Below are 14,609 nucleotides of genomic sequence, written 5' to 3'. Positions count from 1 at the left end.
GTCTGGGACGGCACAAATATGAGGCAACAGCTAATCAACCCTCCTTTCAATTTTTCTACAGATCATTACATGTACTCGTACATAGAGACCCTATTGATCATTTTCTTTGCGGCATTGTTGTCTGCTTTGCACAAGTATTTCGCCCTAGCCTTCTGTTTGTAGAGTCCCCGCACTGCTTCGCCCGATTAAGGGGCTCGTATATCAGAGCAAACACAATATAATCATTACGGCGGAAGGTATTTTTATAGCTTTTCTTTTTTTTAAGCCATACGCATTAGGACACCAATGGCAGTGTGCATACAGCGAAACTACTTCATTTTCTAGGAAATAAAAGCAAGGAAGCAAAACAGAAGCATAGTAGGCCATGAAAGAAGAGCAAGACATTGAGTACAGTAAAGGACATTGCTTTATTGCGGTCAACATTTTTTTTTCTGGGAATCACAGAACGCAGTTCAGATATGGCCGAAAAAGAAGAGGCAAGGAAGAAAAAATGAAATCTAAGTATTTTACGATTGTACTCGCATGACTAGCCAACACCTATTCATACAATGAGCAGTACTTTCTTATTGTTTGTATACTGTATCCTAATAAAAAAGTTATTATGTGGCATGAAGTATATATACAAACGTAACAGTCACCGCGAGCATAAAATAGGGTGCTCTGCAAAGCCTGCAAAAAACAGATGAGATTTCATTACGATCGCTTTCTTTTCTTTTTTGCTGGTTCCTGAAAGCCAGACAATTATTCGGTTTCTGGAATTTACAGCCGAGCCTTTTCTAATAGCAAATTTTAGGGTCGAAATACATTGCTTTTCTTAGGTATCAGCAGGGTTTTCAACACAAATTTCACAGTGCGAAATGAAAAATCAACAGCGAATGTGAATTTGTTTTATGTTTCTTCCTTTTACGAAAGAAATCACCCCTTAGTGTTCTCTCCATGCATTTGTTCTCATGGCTCCTTAGCGTTGTGCAAACAGCCTATCAGCTGCAAGATCGCTGCTGAAATGTCTATGTCATCCCAGTCGGCGTCTGTGAGGTTGACACGCGCTCCTCGGATATGTTGATGCTCAGTCCGTGCCTTTTTCGAAAAATGGCGCACCAGTGAACTGCAGCGTGATGACCTTCGCATCTTTAGTTTTTTGATCGCTAGAGATAAGCCAAAACTGACACATAAACGGAAGCGTGACCACCGCTAGTATACGGCTTCACTGCAAGTGTCACGCCAAAGGAAGTTAGTTTAAACCTTACTCCCTACTAAAATTTTCTACGTTTGGCGTGGCGCTAACGTTTTGATACTGCGGCAGTAATCCTTATTTATAAACACACCACTTTCTGAAAGTGCTCAGTTTGCAACGACCGTTGTCGGAGCACTGCACGTCAACTTATTTTTTTTTTCAACGCCTCATACAATTTAACCAGGTTTGTTCATTCTACTACGTCGAGGTGCACCAGCATCAAAACGTGTGGCTTCGTTTCGAGTGGCGTGCGGAAACGCATAATTCGGTATACAATCCTCGGACCCCTTGCGAGGTTGTTCACAAAAAAAAAAGATAAGAGTAAAGGAAAAGATGATCAATCAATAATCAAACTATGAGAAGACAGTACATGGAATTACCGATCACAGGATTTCGGTACTCATCTGGGCGTCGCAGCACAAGCCGCAAACGAGAACGCCGACTGCTGAACCGTTCACAATTTCCCTATAAACATGGAGGATAATCTTTTGCGGGTGCCTTACTCCTGGCTCTGTCGTTTCTCTGAAAACGAGCCATTGGTCCGAAACTTTGTGTTCTAGACCCGTGCGAGCTGTCTCGTAGAATAACAGGTACACTAAATCACGTGTCGTGTGGTAGGTAAACATCTACGCTGCATCATTTTCGATAATCGGAGCCGCAATCGATTCAAAATAATCCCTGCTCGCTCCGAGAATTAGCGGTTCAGGTGATCATCGGTAGTAACGTAATCTTTCGCATAAATTTAGGCACAATACCGAGCCTATACACAGGTACATGGAGCTGGCAGCCATGCGTCATGAACTTAGAGGGAGTACCAAGCCGTGCATGCCACTTGTTTGCTCACATTGCTTGTTGCCATGTCAGTTGCGAGAGACCTCTATGGAGGTAGTCGAACTTGCGTTGGAGGAAACAAATATTTGTAAATCTCTTGCTCTCAGAGCATCTGCGGTATGCTTTCGTGTAATGCGTCCTTTATCTTAGTCGAGACATAATCTGCTATCCTGTGACATAGGTTTCGTCGCTTACACAAATGTAAAGATTCATTTTTTGGCATCACTCACACATGCTTGCTAATAGGCGGTGCTGCGCCATTTAATTCCTGATCTAAGCTTGAGAATAGCGCAAGAAAGTCAGGGATGAAACCCACAGGGACGGACACTAACATTTAACTTCCACAAGAAGCTGAAATCCTGCCTTTTGTACATGTCTGAATTCTCTAACAGATCAATCTGTGGGAGACCGTCGGAACTCTATAGTTCCGCAACATGACTACAGTGGTTTGTTAAGGACTTCAGCCTAAGAATGAAATTCGCAGAGCCAATCGGCATGCTACCGAAAGAATGCTCAGCAGGGGGTGGGGGAGTGGAGTAGGGTTTTTGCCAAAAAGCGCAGCGGAAGAAAAAGGGAAACGGAGCACTGGCGGCGCAGCGTGGCCTTGATGTTCCGCGCGGAAACAAAGACGCCGCAACATCCGCGGGTCGCTATGGCGCGTTCCCCACCGCCGAAACGAATGACCGTTAGAGCAGAGTCAAGGAAAAGGCGGGGAAACGCGAACGGAGCGCGCACTCGTAATGTGTAGTGGCTCCGGCGAGGCGCCGGGCACGCACCTGCACGTTTCCACGATTCCGTCAACGGCGCGCCACTTCGCCACGCTTGGCTCGTCCGCGCTTTCTTCTTTTAGAGGCGAACAGCGCGGCGCGCATTTGCAGTTAGGAAGAACGGCGCGGGCCGGCCACGGAACCTCCGCGACCCGTACGGGCGTCCGCCACTTCGAAGACGCTGCTGCATTCGGGTTCCCAGCGGCTTTGTGCTGTGGAGCTCCTCGTCGTCGCGTGTTCCTGGTTTGTTTACCGCTTTCTTTTTCGAGGCACAAGAAAACAATGCCGAAGAAGGTGAAGATAAGGGCACGGTGAGCATGGTCGCCTCCTCCACGCACCTGAAGGACGCCCTGGTACGTTGTTGGCCATTTCCGCGATTCAGTCCATCACTGTGCGCCCGTTTTCAGAGTCGACACCTCAACGAGTAGAACGACAAGCTCTGCTTAGACTTCGGAAAGCCCTCACCTAGTTGTATCGGCATCGCAAAAGTCCACCCTCAAGGATTTCATTGGCAGCCCTCAAAGGTAGAAAATTCTCGAGCGTTGAATGTGGAACATAGCTGCACGGCTGGACCACGGCTTCAACGAGTGTGTGCTGACGTTTTCCCGGTGTTTCTGTAGAGCAGAAGCTGTGGCCCCGTCCATCGCGTGCTGCGGCGCCATGCATCTCCAACTTCGATCACACAAAAAAACATTCTCTTTTGCGGGATTCCATCCAAGCCTGTAACTGGTAGCTTCCTGACATGCACCATGAGATGTCTTCAAATGCTTCGCGAAGACTCACTTCAAAGGGGGAATTTTGGACGCCAAGTATAAACACACGGGGAACCATGTTTTCTATTTCCTTACACTCTTCTCTAATGACGAACAAGAACTTTGACGTGCCGGCATTCAGTGTTCACAGCTTTCTCCGATGGCGTCTTTCTTAAAACTATTGTAGGGCTCGACGTGTCAACTTTAGTTACATACAGTTATTTGCACGGGTAAGTTGAAAAGTACCTGCTTCAAGGAAACACACTGAACTTTTTTGCAAACAGCGAAGGTACTCATAAACACGCACACGCACAGACACACACACGCAGGCTACATGAAGTTGGCTGCGCCGCTGAAAGAAGGAGTAGGCCTGGCATAGGTGACCTTGTAGTATCCCGGTGTTCTCAGAAAAACGAGAGGCGCGGCGTTAGTAAGCTGGCCAGCCAAGTGCATGATGCTGTTTCACGATAACTGTTCATAAAGTTGCTTTCCTGAGATTTACTTCGAGACATCATTTACCGAGGAATAACTTTGCTGGAGCGACGCCTTGCTTGTTCAGCTGCTAGGAGGCCATCTGCAATTTCAATGCGGTGACATGCGGAAACCACACGGCAGTTCGTCGAAACCACCAGGGCTGCGCTTGCTGGGAGGCATGTCGCGGTAGTTGGTGCTTAATCTTCTTTGTGCATGGCCAGTTCCTTCGCCGCGGCAGCTTCCATGGCCGACTTCCTCCTGTACGCAGCCACATAAAATTTTAGGAACAGCGCAAGCCCAAGTAAACCCTGCGGGAGACCCAGATATATGAAAAACCGCGGGTATCCGCAGTCATAGAACAGCGGGATGAGTCCGTGCATGATTATTACGAGATGCTGAGCAATCTGTGCACGCGTGAGGTACTTCTTCCACCACAGGTACTTGCGGTACTCGGGGCCACAGGCTGCCAGGAAGTAGTAGCCATACATGATGGTGTGAATGGAGCTGTTGATAACGGCGCCTAATAGCGACTGACCATCGCCCCCCAGCGTGTACCAGAGCCAGCCGTTAGCTACGATGAGCGTGTGGTGCAGCGTGTGTTGCAGCGTGATCTGGTTGTACTTCTTGCGGAGCACAAAGAAGAAGGTGTCCAAGAAGTCGGCGATGCGCACAAAGAAGTAGAAGTATCCCCACCAAAGAATGTTCAAGGATTTCTGGTCCGTCGCGTACGTCATGCCCTGGCAGAATAGGTTATAGTCGCCGCCCAAGTAAGAGTTCTTCAGGAAGTGGTAGCCGAACACAATGTTGAGCAGGATCATGGCCAAATTGTAGACCTTGATGACGCCGCGCAGATCGTACGGCTTCCGGCTGGCCATGAACCGGGGTCCCGCACGGTACACGATGTACAAGTATGCTCCTAGGACCAGAGTGACAAAGAAGGGGTTGCCCAGCAGGAGCCAGTCGCGGGTCCGAGGGTCCGAGCGCGGGTATAGGGGGCGACTCCACCGGCTGAACTCTCCATAGTCGCTGGTGGAGATCTTCTCGAAGCCCGACGTGGACATCGTGGCTGCGTATCTGAGCACTGTTATTGGTTTCACTACACGCTGAACTTCGGGTTCCCCCTAGCTCAGTGCTGCGCGGGCTGACTCCTGCCTCGCCGGCGGTTGATCGGTTTGAAGGGGCCGTTTTGCGCGTGAGCCCGCCTTTAAATAAACAACGGAGGGGAGGGCATGAAGAGGGGGCCGCGGTGCTTGTAAGGGAGGGGAACACTCGGCGGGTGATGGCGAAGGAAATAACTCCTCCTTTTCGGCACTTGCCCGGAGACGGCCGCTTTCTCGCGGAAAACACAAAGGAACTGGGTGAGGATTTTCAGAGAGGACGGCTGCGACCATGGCGAGGGAAGATGCTGTTGCGCACCCAATAGGCGATATAAGGAGGGGATGTGGGTCACCCTCGGGGAGGAAGAACCGTTGCAGGTCTTTTTATAGGCGGCGGTTCCCTTGCCCGCGCGGCGCGCTGCGTCGATAGCGACACAGTGCCGGACGCAATAAGCGGCTTCGCGTCGCTCCGCACGCACGGCAATCCTGTGTATCGCTCTCTGCGAATTCCTCTCAGCCCCTTTCTGCGATGTTTAGCGGCGTGCATTTGTGAGTGCGCTTCTCGAATCATTGTTTTTGTTGCTAGGTTGTTGTTCTTTGCGGGTGCTCCACCTTCTACCCTCCCCCCCCCCCCCCCCCCAGTTTTCGGAGGGCGACCTCACAGGCTCAAATGATGCTTAACGTGCCGCGGAAACAGGAGCCCATTCCGATAACATCAAGAACGTGCTGCTGGTGCCCGGCGCCTTCCTCTGTGGCACAGCGGCGCGGAAAGGTGCAGGCCAGGCTTGTAGATATGCACCGTATTTGCGGCGAAACGGAAAAAGGAAGCGATTACAAAGCGAGTGGAAGTAAAGGTTACCTCTCCAAGCGGGAAGGACCATACTATATTACTTCATAGGTAAACCAACGCTCGCTAACGCTCCGACGCTATCGACTATTCTTAAAGGCGAGTAGTCCTTAAATATAGACGCGGTAATCGTGCTCAAGATGTGGAACGCTAAGGGAATCCGACTCGTTGGTTATACGGCGCGTGCCTATTAGTAATGCCTTTGCGTTTATTCTTAGCCACATGTACCTTATATTAGTGTTGCCGGCTCGCGCTCAGAGAAAGCTATTGAATACAACGGAGGTACTACTCGAAGCCCGCAGACTCAGTGTCGCAGATGGTTTATGCTAACGGAAGCATGAAAGAATGCCTTGTTTGGAAAGCAGGGCATAGAAGTGCTAAGTAATTCACGGTTCCGAGCTGTAAACTACAAATAATTCTTTGTCGGTAATTAACAACCTCCCTCCTCGCATGCACGCACCTTGCACACATGTGTGAGCTTGATATCTTATGGAGATCTCGCGAATGGTCGTCATTCAGTTTCCAGCAAGAACTGGGAAGCTCAAAGGCAGGTCGACATGACGATTGAGGGGCGTTTCTTTTGTTCGTAGCATATTTCGCTTCGTGAGATGCGAATGAAGACCGCATCCTTTGGCAACGACGGCACAGTCGCGCAGCATCTATTCATTTCATTTGTTTCACTTATTTTCACCTTAAAAGTCACTGCGACAATGTTAGAACGAATCTGCAGAACAGTAAAAGAAACAGCAAGAAACAAAAACAAGCCACGAACAATTGCGAAAAAAAGGGAAACATCGTGTTCGAGTAAGGGTGGGTAAGATCGGTAATTAATCAGTGCGTTATTTAACATTTCGAGGAGCGATTTACGGTCAATACATGACTGTTTCAATGGGTTATTGCGTCAGGGAAGAACGAAGTGTTCATGGCAGATGATCGGGTGATAATGCGTGCTATGGGACGACTGTGGCTTGAGCGGCAAGGTGTACGTGAGCGTGGATTTAACAGGGAATGCGCGAAGTGCGGGTGGTAATAAAAGGTGTGAAGCAAGCAGAGACGAGAGATGATCCGGTGGGAGGCAAGTGATGGTATTTCACGTGTGCGCTTTATTGCGGTTATGCTGGCTTCACGGGAGTAATGGGAAGTTACTAACCGAGCAGCGCGATTTTGCATTGCTTCTGTGTCACAGGTAAGATATGATTGGGAAGGGTGCCAGATATATGACGCATATTCTAAGAGCGGACGTACGAATGTTAGATATGCTAGCTTTTTATTTGAGGTGATGCGGTTTGTAGGTTACGTTTTAACTGTCCAAGCACACGTGAAGCATTAGAACAGATGATGTCAATATGAGTTCACCATGATAGTGTTGATGTCATGTAAACGCCGAGTTATTTGTTCGAGGAGGCATCGTTGATAGGAGCAGAATTCATTGTGTAGGTGTGACTGGTTAAGCTGTGGTTTCGGGTGAATGGCAGAGCTTTGCACTTAGCAAGGTTGAGCGGCATGAACAATTTTTCGCACCATAATGCGATGGAATCGAGGTCTTGTCGGAGTGCAGTGATGTCATTCGAGTCTTTGAAAGGGGAATATATGACACTGTTGTCCGAGCAAAGACGTCATTTATTGTTAATGTTAGCGTGTAAGACACTGATGTAGATGAGGTAAAGTAGAGGCGATAAACCAGTGCCTCGTGGGGTACACTATGTTACGCGGCTAAGGGGCGAATTATGGTTATTTGCAGAGGTAAACTGGTGCGTGGCCTTTTAAGAAGTGTTCAATCCAGGGAAGCAAGCTATGCGGGACCCCTTTAATGCGCGCTTTTCAAGTAGGTGATTGTGGTAAACGTGGTCGAACACTTTCGAGTAATCCAAGAAAATGGCATCAATCCGCAAATGAACGTCCATGAAATGCAGAATGTCATGGGTGAACAAGTAATTTTCCCTATGTTGTCCTTGGTGTCAGTGTTTGTTGGCTTCTTATGATATGACCCTGTATTTCTGAGTTATTTGTGAGTTCGGCTTTTCTGCAAAGCCTTTTCTTTTTAGTAAGGAGAGCTTTGAGTCGTCTATTAAAGCACTGATTGTTAGAGTCGGATTTCACGAGAAGTCTTTGTATGTATTTAGCTTCCAAGTTGAGCAACCCACTCTTATAAAGCTCCTAATTGTTATCAACGGTTCTTGTTAGGTAGGACTGCTGAAAATCACTAAAAGATTGAATACTCCCAGATGTGTTGTGGCGAATCGTACATAGTACGCCGACCATCACGGATTTCCCTTCGCACAGGCTATCCCTTGCAAGCAGCTTGTACGTGCAGTCGCACTAAGACCTTCCCCACTTCCTTTTTTTGTTTTTTGTTTTTTTGTCGATAATCTTCAGACTGGAACAGCCTGCACCACATCGCAGAAGTTACCTTCTTATCAAGTTTCGCCGAATGTCCAAATGGAAGATACGTTCAGGTAATATGTGTGACCGCAAGTCAGAAAATTGCACTTGTAGGCCTCCCAACATTACTCCTTGTGTATTACTCGCAACGAGGGGTCTCTAAGGAAGTAAGTATGCGAGTGATGTGAAGAGGTTTTGCCTCGGGAGCTGCTGTGTAAAATGGGGAAAAATTACATTATGGGGTTTTACGTGCCAAAACCACTTTCTGATTATGAGGAACGCCGTAGTGGAGGGCTCCGAAAATTTGTACCAGCTGGGGTTGTTCAACGTGCACCTAAATCTAGGTGCATGGGTGTTTTCGCATTTCATCCCCAACGAAATGCGGCCGCCGTGGCCCAGATTCGATCCCGCGACCCCTTGCTTAGCAGCCCAACACCATAGCGACTAAGCAATCACGGCGGGTCTATGTAAAACGGATAAGTTGTATTGTGAGGCATTCAATGCACGGAATCGGATAACGTTTCCAAATTTCACTTGAAATGTTAAATCTACTGATGGTATTGGGCTAACATTTTTCATTTTGGTGAATGATTTATCTTACATGAATTTCTGAAAATTTGTAAATGCCAAAAAGATAAACAGGGACGAACTTCCTAACTCCTGTAACACAACAACAAAAACATGATCGCACTTGTGTAAGATGTATCATCCCTGTGGACACCTAAGGCTCACAGATTTAATAAATCAGAAACCGCTCTAAATTACGCAACTTACTTAGGAATAGAAGTTTGCATGAAACCCATAATAAGTGTCATTGTTTCTCTATAAGGTGTCCCTTTGGTCTGCTTCGGACGCTGTAACAGATGCAGTTAACAAAGTTGTGGTGATTCTTGTTGGTTCACAATACCGTAGTTGTAAACTTTGTGCGCCAATTTTCTTTTTGTAATTCATTAATGGTCGGCAAGTTGACTAAAAGCTTTGGGGCACTAGATCAAATTTAATCTTTCTTTCCGAAATCGGTAGACTTTCGCCTTTCCTCAGAAATGCAGAAAATTTTTTTGACGATGCGGGCATTTCTGCATTTCACGCGTGTGTGCCAGGGAAATCGAAATTGGCCCCAGCGAAAGATTTCAATGCGTGAACAATTCTATGCGTACCCAACTAAAAAAACCGTGCGTACGTCCGTCCGTTCGTCCCGTAATATGATCGCTTTCAAGATAGGGCACGCAGCAGCGAGCGAATTCAGTTTCGTGCTGCCTCTCGCTTCAACGCGAACTAAGCGGCGAGAACTCGACACTCACGAAGCTACCAGCACTCGCCGCACTCGCCGGGGAAGCAGAGCGCCTTCTTCCTTCATCGCGTGCAAGGCTCCTGGTGGGAGAGGGATGGGGGAGAGGGGGCTATATTTTGGCGGCGCCTACGTACGGCGCTACACCTTGTGCCGAGCGCTGTTAGTTTTTGCCGTTTACTTCGCGTTGAAGCAAGGGGCAGCACGAAGGTCAATTCGCTCGCTGCTGCTGCCACGCTTCCACACTCCGGCGTTTTCCCAGCGAGTTTCCGCGGTCATCGAGTGAGGTGTGTTCACGTTTGCAAGTGCGCACGTGATACTATGTTTGTTCATTCAGTTAGCATGCCTAAGTTTACAAGTTCGTGCGGCCGATAAATCTACTATCCCTACTTCGTATATAGCTAGCTGTCAGTTGATCTGCTATCCCAATCGATGCTCGGCCTTCCGGGTTGGACTGTGACTTCTTTTTTCTCACGTCGTTTCTCGAGAGACAGACTGTCTGCTTTTGGTAATAATAATCTGCTAGCCATATTAAATGCATGTATAGCCTAACTTCCCACTATTTTCTTTGTGATCACTTCCTTTACGAAGGTATAAGTTCCAGAATAGCATTCCAGAATTTTTTTTTCGCTTCGTTGTAGATCGCTTTAAAGCTGCAAATTAGGAGTAAAAACAACTTAATTGAAACGAATTGGAGCCTATCAGCACCCAAGGAACAATTCTTGCTTTCCTGACCGCAAGAATAAAAGGCAGCGATGAAAATTAAACATGTCAGGTATTTGGGCACTGAGAACTTCGTCCTCATTTTGTGCACTCAAGTCCACATCTGATGGTTCTCAGAATTGATTTCGCCACTATCTGAGCAGTAACACTGTAATTTATCCGTCGCAGGCTATTCGTGACTCCAACAAAATGCTCGCCCCCTAGGTGCCATACCAAGAACCAACCAGCGCCTGGTTCAGCCGCAGGTTCTCACATTACAGCGTGCGCTGCAACGTTGCCACGTATAGTTCTCTAATCGTCGTGATGCTGCCGCGCACAACCCCGAAAAAAAAAACGTACGTCCACAGAATTTTGCTGTGTACTATAATGGCATGTAATCACGGTGAAAAGGCAGCAGTTCATCATTTCATAGTTTCCCGAAGGAAGCAAACGACATGCAGCGGAGAGCGACATAAATAAGGTACTTGCGCATTCGGAAAATGGTAATTCATACTATGCTGGTTTCCTCAAACATTTCTTTAGGGACAACACCTTTATTCCTAGTGAGTAGACCATTGCTTTCTTTTTTACATATTTTAAATATGTTGCTGGCGTTTAAAATTGCGGAGTGTGCTCGTTAGGCAGGCGCTTTAAGAAACTATATGGTTATGCGTCATTCGGTTTGGTTATTTCAATTTTCTGCCCCAGCATTAGTGTTACCGATACCTTAAGCATTATGAATATTCCCGCTAATGTACTTCTGTCTGCAGGCACCGGTAGCAGGAACGATAAGTAGCTCGGAAGGCCTGAAGGTTATCATGACACGTTTTGCCATAAGGCGACATATTCGTTTTGACAGCATGCTTCCGTTTAGTGGTGTAAGAAGAAGATAGTGTTTTCGCATTCGGCATGGCGAGTCCCTAATTTCTTCGCTCGCAAGGAATTTAGAACCATCTGCAAACAGCGCTCATTCTAAATTTCGAGCATTCTGCCTAGCCTAAGCGCCGCTAGTTTGCTTCTCGACAATGAGAACACAGCCATATTCCATTCCAACTGGTTCAGTTAGTTTCCAAGTCATGCATTTACACTAATACAAGTGACAGTGCACCCTCTCCAAAAGAAAAGGAAGAAGACCCTCGGTATATTTTGGAACCCTGTTGGAATAAAGACAACTTGGTCTGATTGGTAATTGTTTACTTCTCACGTTTCGCTAGGGTTTGAGACGTTAAGCCCAGTGGATGCGAAGCATCCACTGGGCTTAACGTTTGGCCTTAGCGTTTGGAGGCATCTTGACCGCATACACGCCCGGCGCAAAGACGCTGGCGCGGTTGCGGGCACAGAGACTGACGCCACGGCGGGCGCGCGCCGCTTCATCCCTGGCGTGACGTCACATATCACGTGATGCAGCGATGGTGGCGCCGCCGCCGCGTCGCGCGCGACGACGCGAACCAAAGCGTGGAGGCCTCCGCCGGGCGACGTCCGACGGCGCGATATGAGGCCCCATCTGCAGCCGGTGTGACTTCATCACGTGACGACACATCATGTGATCACACTTCAGGGTCAATGGTGGCCACCGCCGGGAGGCGACCGACGGCGTGATATGAGGCCCCATCTGCAGCCGGTGTGACGTCATCACGTGACATCATGTCACGTGACCTACTTGAAGGTCACTTGAAGGTCAATGGTGGCCACCGCCGGGAGGCGACCGACGGCGCGATATGAGGCCCCATCTGCAGCCTGTGTGACGTCATCACGTGACGTCATGTCACGTGACCCCACTTCAGGGTCAATGGTGGCCACCGCCGGGCGTCGCGCGAAGGCCCGAAACCTACGTTAATATGCTTCGCATAATAAAGAGAAAGGTGCATCCCGACTAAGAAACGCACCTCCAATTTGATTTTATGCCAATACACACTGACCAGGTAGCTTAACAGTTCCTAGCCTCATTCTATCAGTGTACATAATTCGTATTTGCCCTCTGAAGGCAAGACAGACATTACTGCCTACAAATTGTGCGATGCTACGGCATATTGCTGCAACACGAATCAAACGCGGAGTGGCCTATGAATATTCAGGTATCGTACCTGTAGCTGGGGAGCAACGCTTCTGACAAGTGCTTCCAGCTTTTGGAGGCCCGCTATGCACAAACACTTCCACTTTTTAAGCTCCTGCTCGTTTGAAAAGCTTTCTATTTAAGACTGATGCGGCCCGCTAGGCAGGTTGGACATTTGCACGCAGAGCGCAACTGCTTCCGCAGTTTCGTCGGTGAAATCCTTGAGACCGATGGAAATAAGGTAATCGGCAGAAAGGACCGTTTCGGCTTCGAAGAAAGACCTCGACTCTACGTTGCAAATGAGAAACTTTACCACAGCATCAAGCGAGAGAGTCGCCGGGAAGCTAGGTGTCGTACTCCTCTTTGTTTATTTGGACTGCGTTAACCACACAAATAACAAATTTTGAAGTTGCAAATAGGTCGTTTTTTTTCCCAGAGAACATTTCCATGTTCTAATGATATCTGCACTGTAACAGCAAATAAATGGGTGAAAATTATTTGTCGAAAGCATTACACAGCGATGTACTCGGCACATAATGAAACACGAGCTCCAGGCTGTGCATATGCCGTAAAAACTCCTAGCAGCAAATAAATATCTTCAGACAGATAAAACGAAATGTTGAATTCGAAATGACGCGAAGTTTGCCTTTTTAGAACGGTAGCAACAGTAGAGGATGACACTAGCTAAGCCTCGTCGCCTGTATAGCTGTTAAGGGTCTACGTCAAAAAGACGACGATCAATGATGCTTTTTGAGGGGGAAATGTTGATAAGAGACGTTTTCTCAGAGAAATATGGCATATATGTAAATGTATTTAAGGATTCGTACCCCTTCTACCAAAGTGGCACAATCATCTTGAAAGATTGGTCAAGATTAGGCACGCAATCAGTGGCGCATACCCAGTGCCGAGCTTGTCTATTTGGGCATATAGCCAGTGGCACATATTTAGTAACACAACTTTATTAGGCCAGACAGCAGCCGTCACCAAGTAGCCAGCTTGAAGTAGTCCATTAAAACCAGCGTTGTAGTCATTACCCGCCAAAAAATATGCAGACACTATCTATTCGTGTAAGCGAACCTTTTTCTTTTAGAAGAATGACGCATGGAAACACAACGCATGGTATGTACAATGTTAAGGTCTCATTATTTACAGATCACAATACTATGGCGTCAGAGCGCCACTGTACGATGATAGACGCGCAGCGAAATTTCCTCAGCCACACGAGAGACCTTGCAGAGCAAGCGGAACGTTGATTCAGCATTAAAACGTGTTTAATGACAAGACGCGGCCTGCCTGACTTTGTAGAAACACACCGCAGCGAAGCAGATTGATGAGACCCCTGCAAAGAGTTTCGGCGACGAACACGTGCCCTAACTCCTGTCTTCTTCGCCCGCCGGAAGATGTTTATTATCAAGTTTTTTAAGTAAAATTGCTGCTGCGCGACGCGGCAACCGTGCCAAGCACCTCAAACCGCAAGTTTTTCAAGGAAAATTTGTAATGGTGTTTCGCTCCACCTTACAACGCAAGCTCCATGGCATGATGTTTGGGAGAATCGGGATACTGTGCTGGAGGAGCCGGGTCGGGAACCACTCCTGGAAAACGTAATTTCGGCGTCCGTGTGCATCCGCTCGCACGAATTTCATGAGTTGTGTTAGGGCATGCAGTGTTCGGCACCAGTGCGCGTCTGCGTTGTCGATAGTGATTACAAGCAACGTGTATCCTGTGTGGAGGTTACGATAAGAAATCTTCGCGTTAGAATTTTTTTTTAATTTTTGGCTGCGAATTGTCATGCAACGGGTTTTTGTTGCTGTAACCGCTAGAACAAACTTTATGAAGTTCATATTTTGATATCTGGGAAGCTTCTACTCTTAGCACTAAGCTAGACAGAGGACTTTGTACAATTGACATGGTTCCTAGTACAATTATTAGTTAAATGTTTTTATCTATAGAGGCTGGTGGCTTGCAGTTATGTGGTATCTTGTATACCGATTTCTTGAACATGAAATTGAACACAAAGCAAAGCTTCGCTCTCAGTGCAAACTCTTGAAGGAGAACTTTACAGAACACGCAAGAGTATTACGAATATTACTTGCGAAAAAGGCGTGATGTTCTGAAACGCTGGACATGCTTATACTGACGAACTGTAAGTACAAGTGTTGCAGCATTAACGACATGACCTAAC

General features: G+C 47.4%; 1 pseudogene; it reads right to left on the bottom strand.

The window, feature by feature from the left end:
- Nucleotides 1-388: 388 nt before the first annotated feature.
- LOC142579974 (very long chain fatty acid elongase AAEL008004 pseudogene) lies at nucleotides 389-5,198 on the bottom strand (annotated as a pseudogene).
- Between the last annotated feature and the right edge of the window lie 9,411 nt (nucleotides 5,199-14,609).

Source organism: Dermacentor variabilis, chromosome 4 (assembly GCF_050947875.1).
Source record: "Dermacentor variabilis isolate Ectoservices chromosome 4, ASM5094787v1, whole genome shotgun sequence".
Lineage (NCBI taxonomy): Eukaryota > Metazoa > Arthropoda > Arachnida > Ixodida > Ixodidae > Dermacentor > Dermacentor variabilis.
The sequence above is the reverse complement of the archived record's forward strand: the minus strand, read 5'-3'. Positions and strand labels throughout refer to the sequence as shown.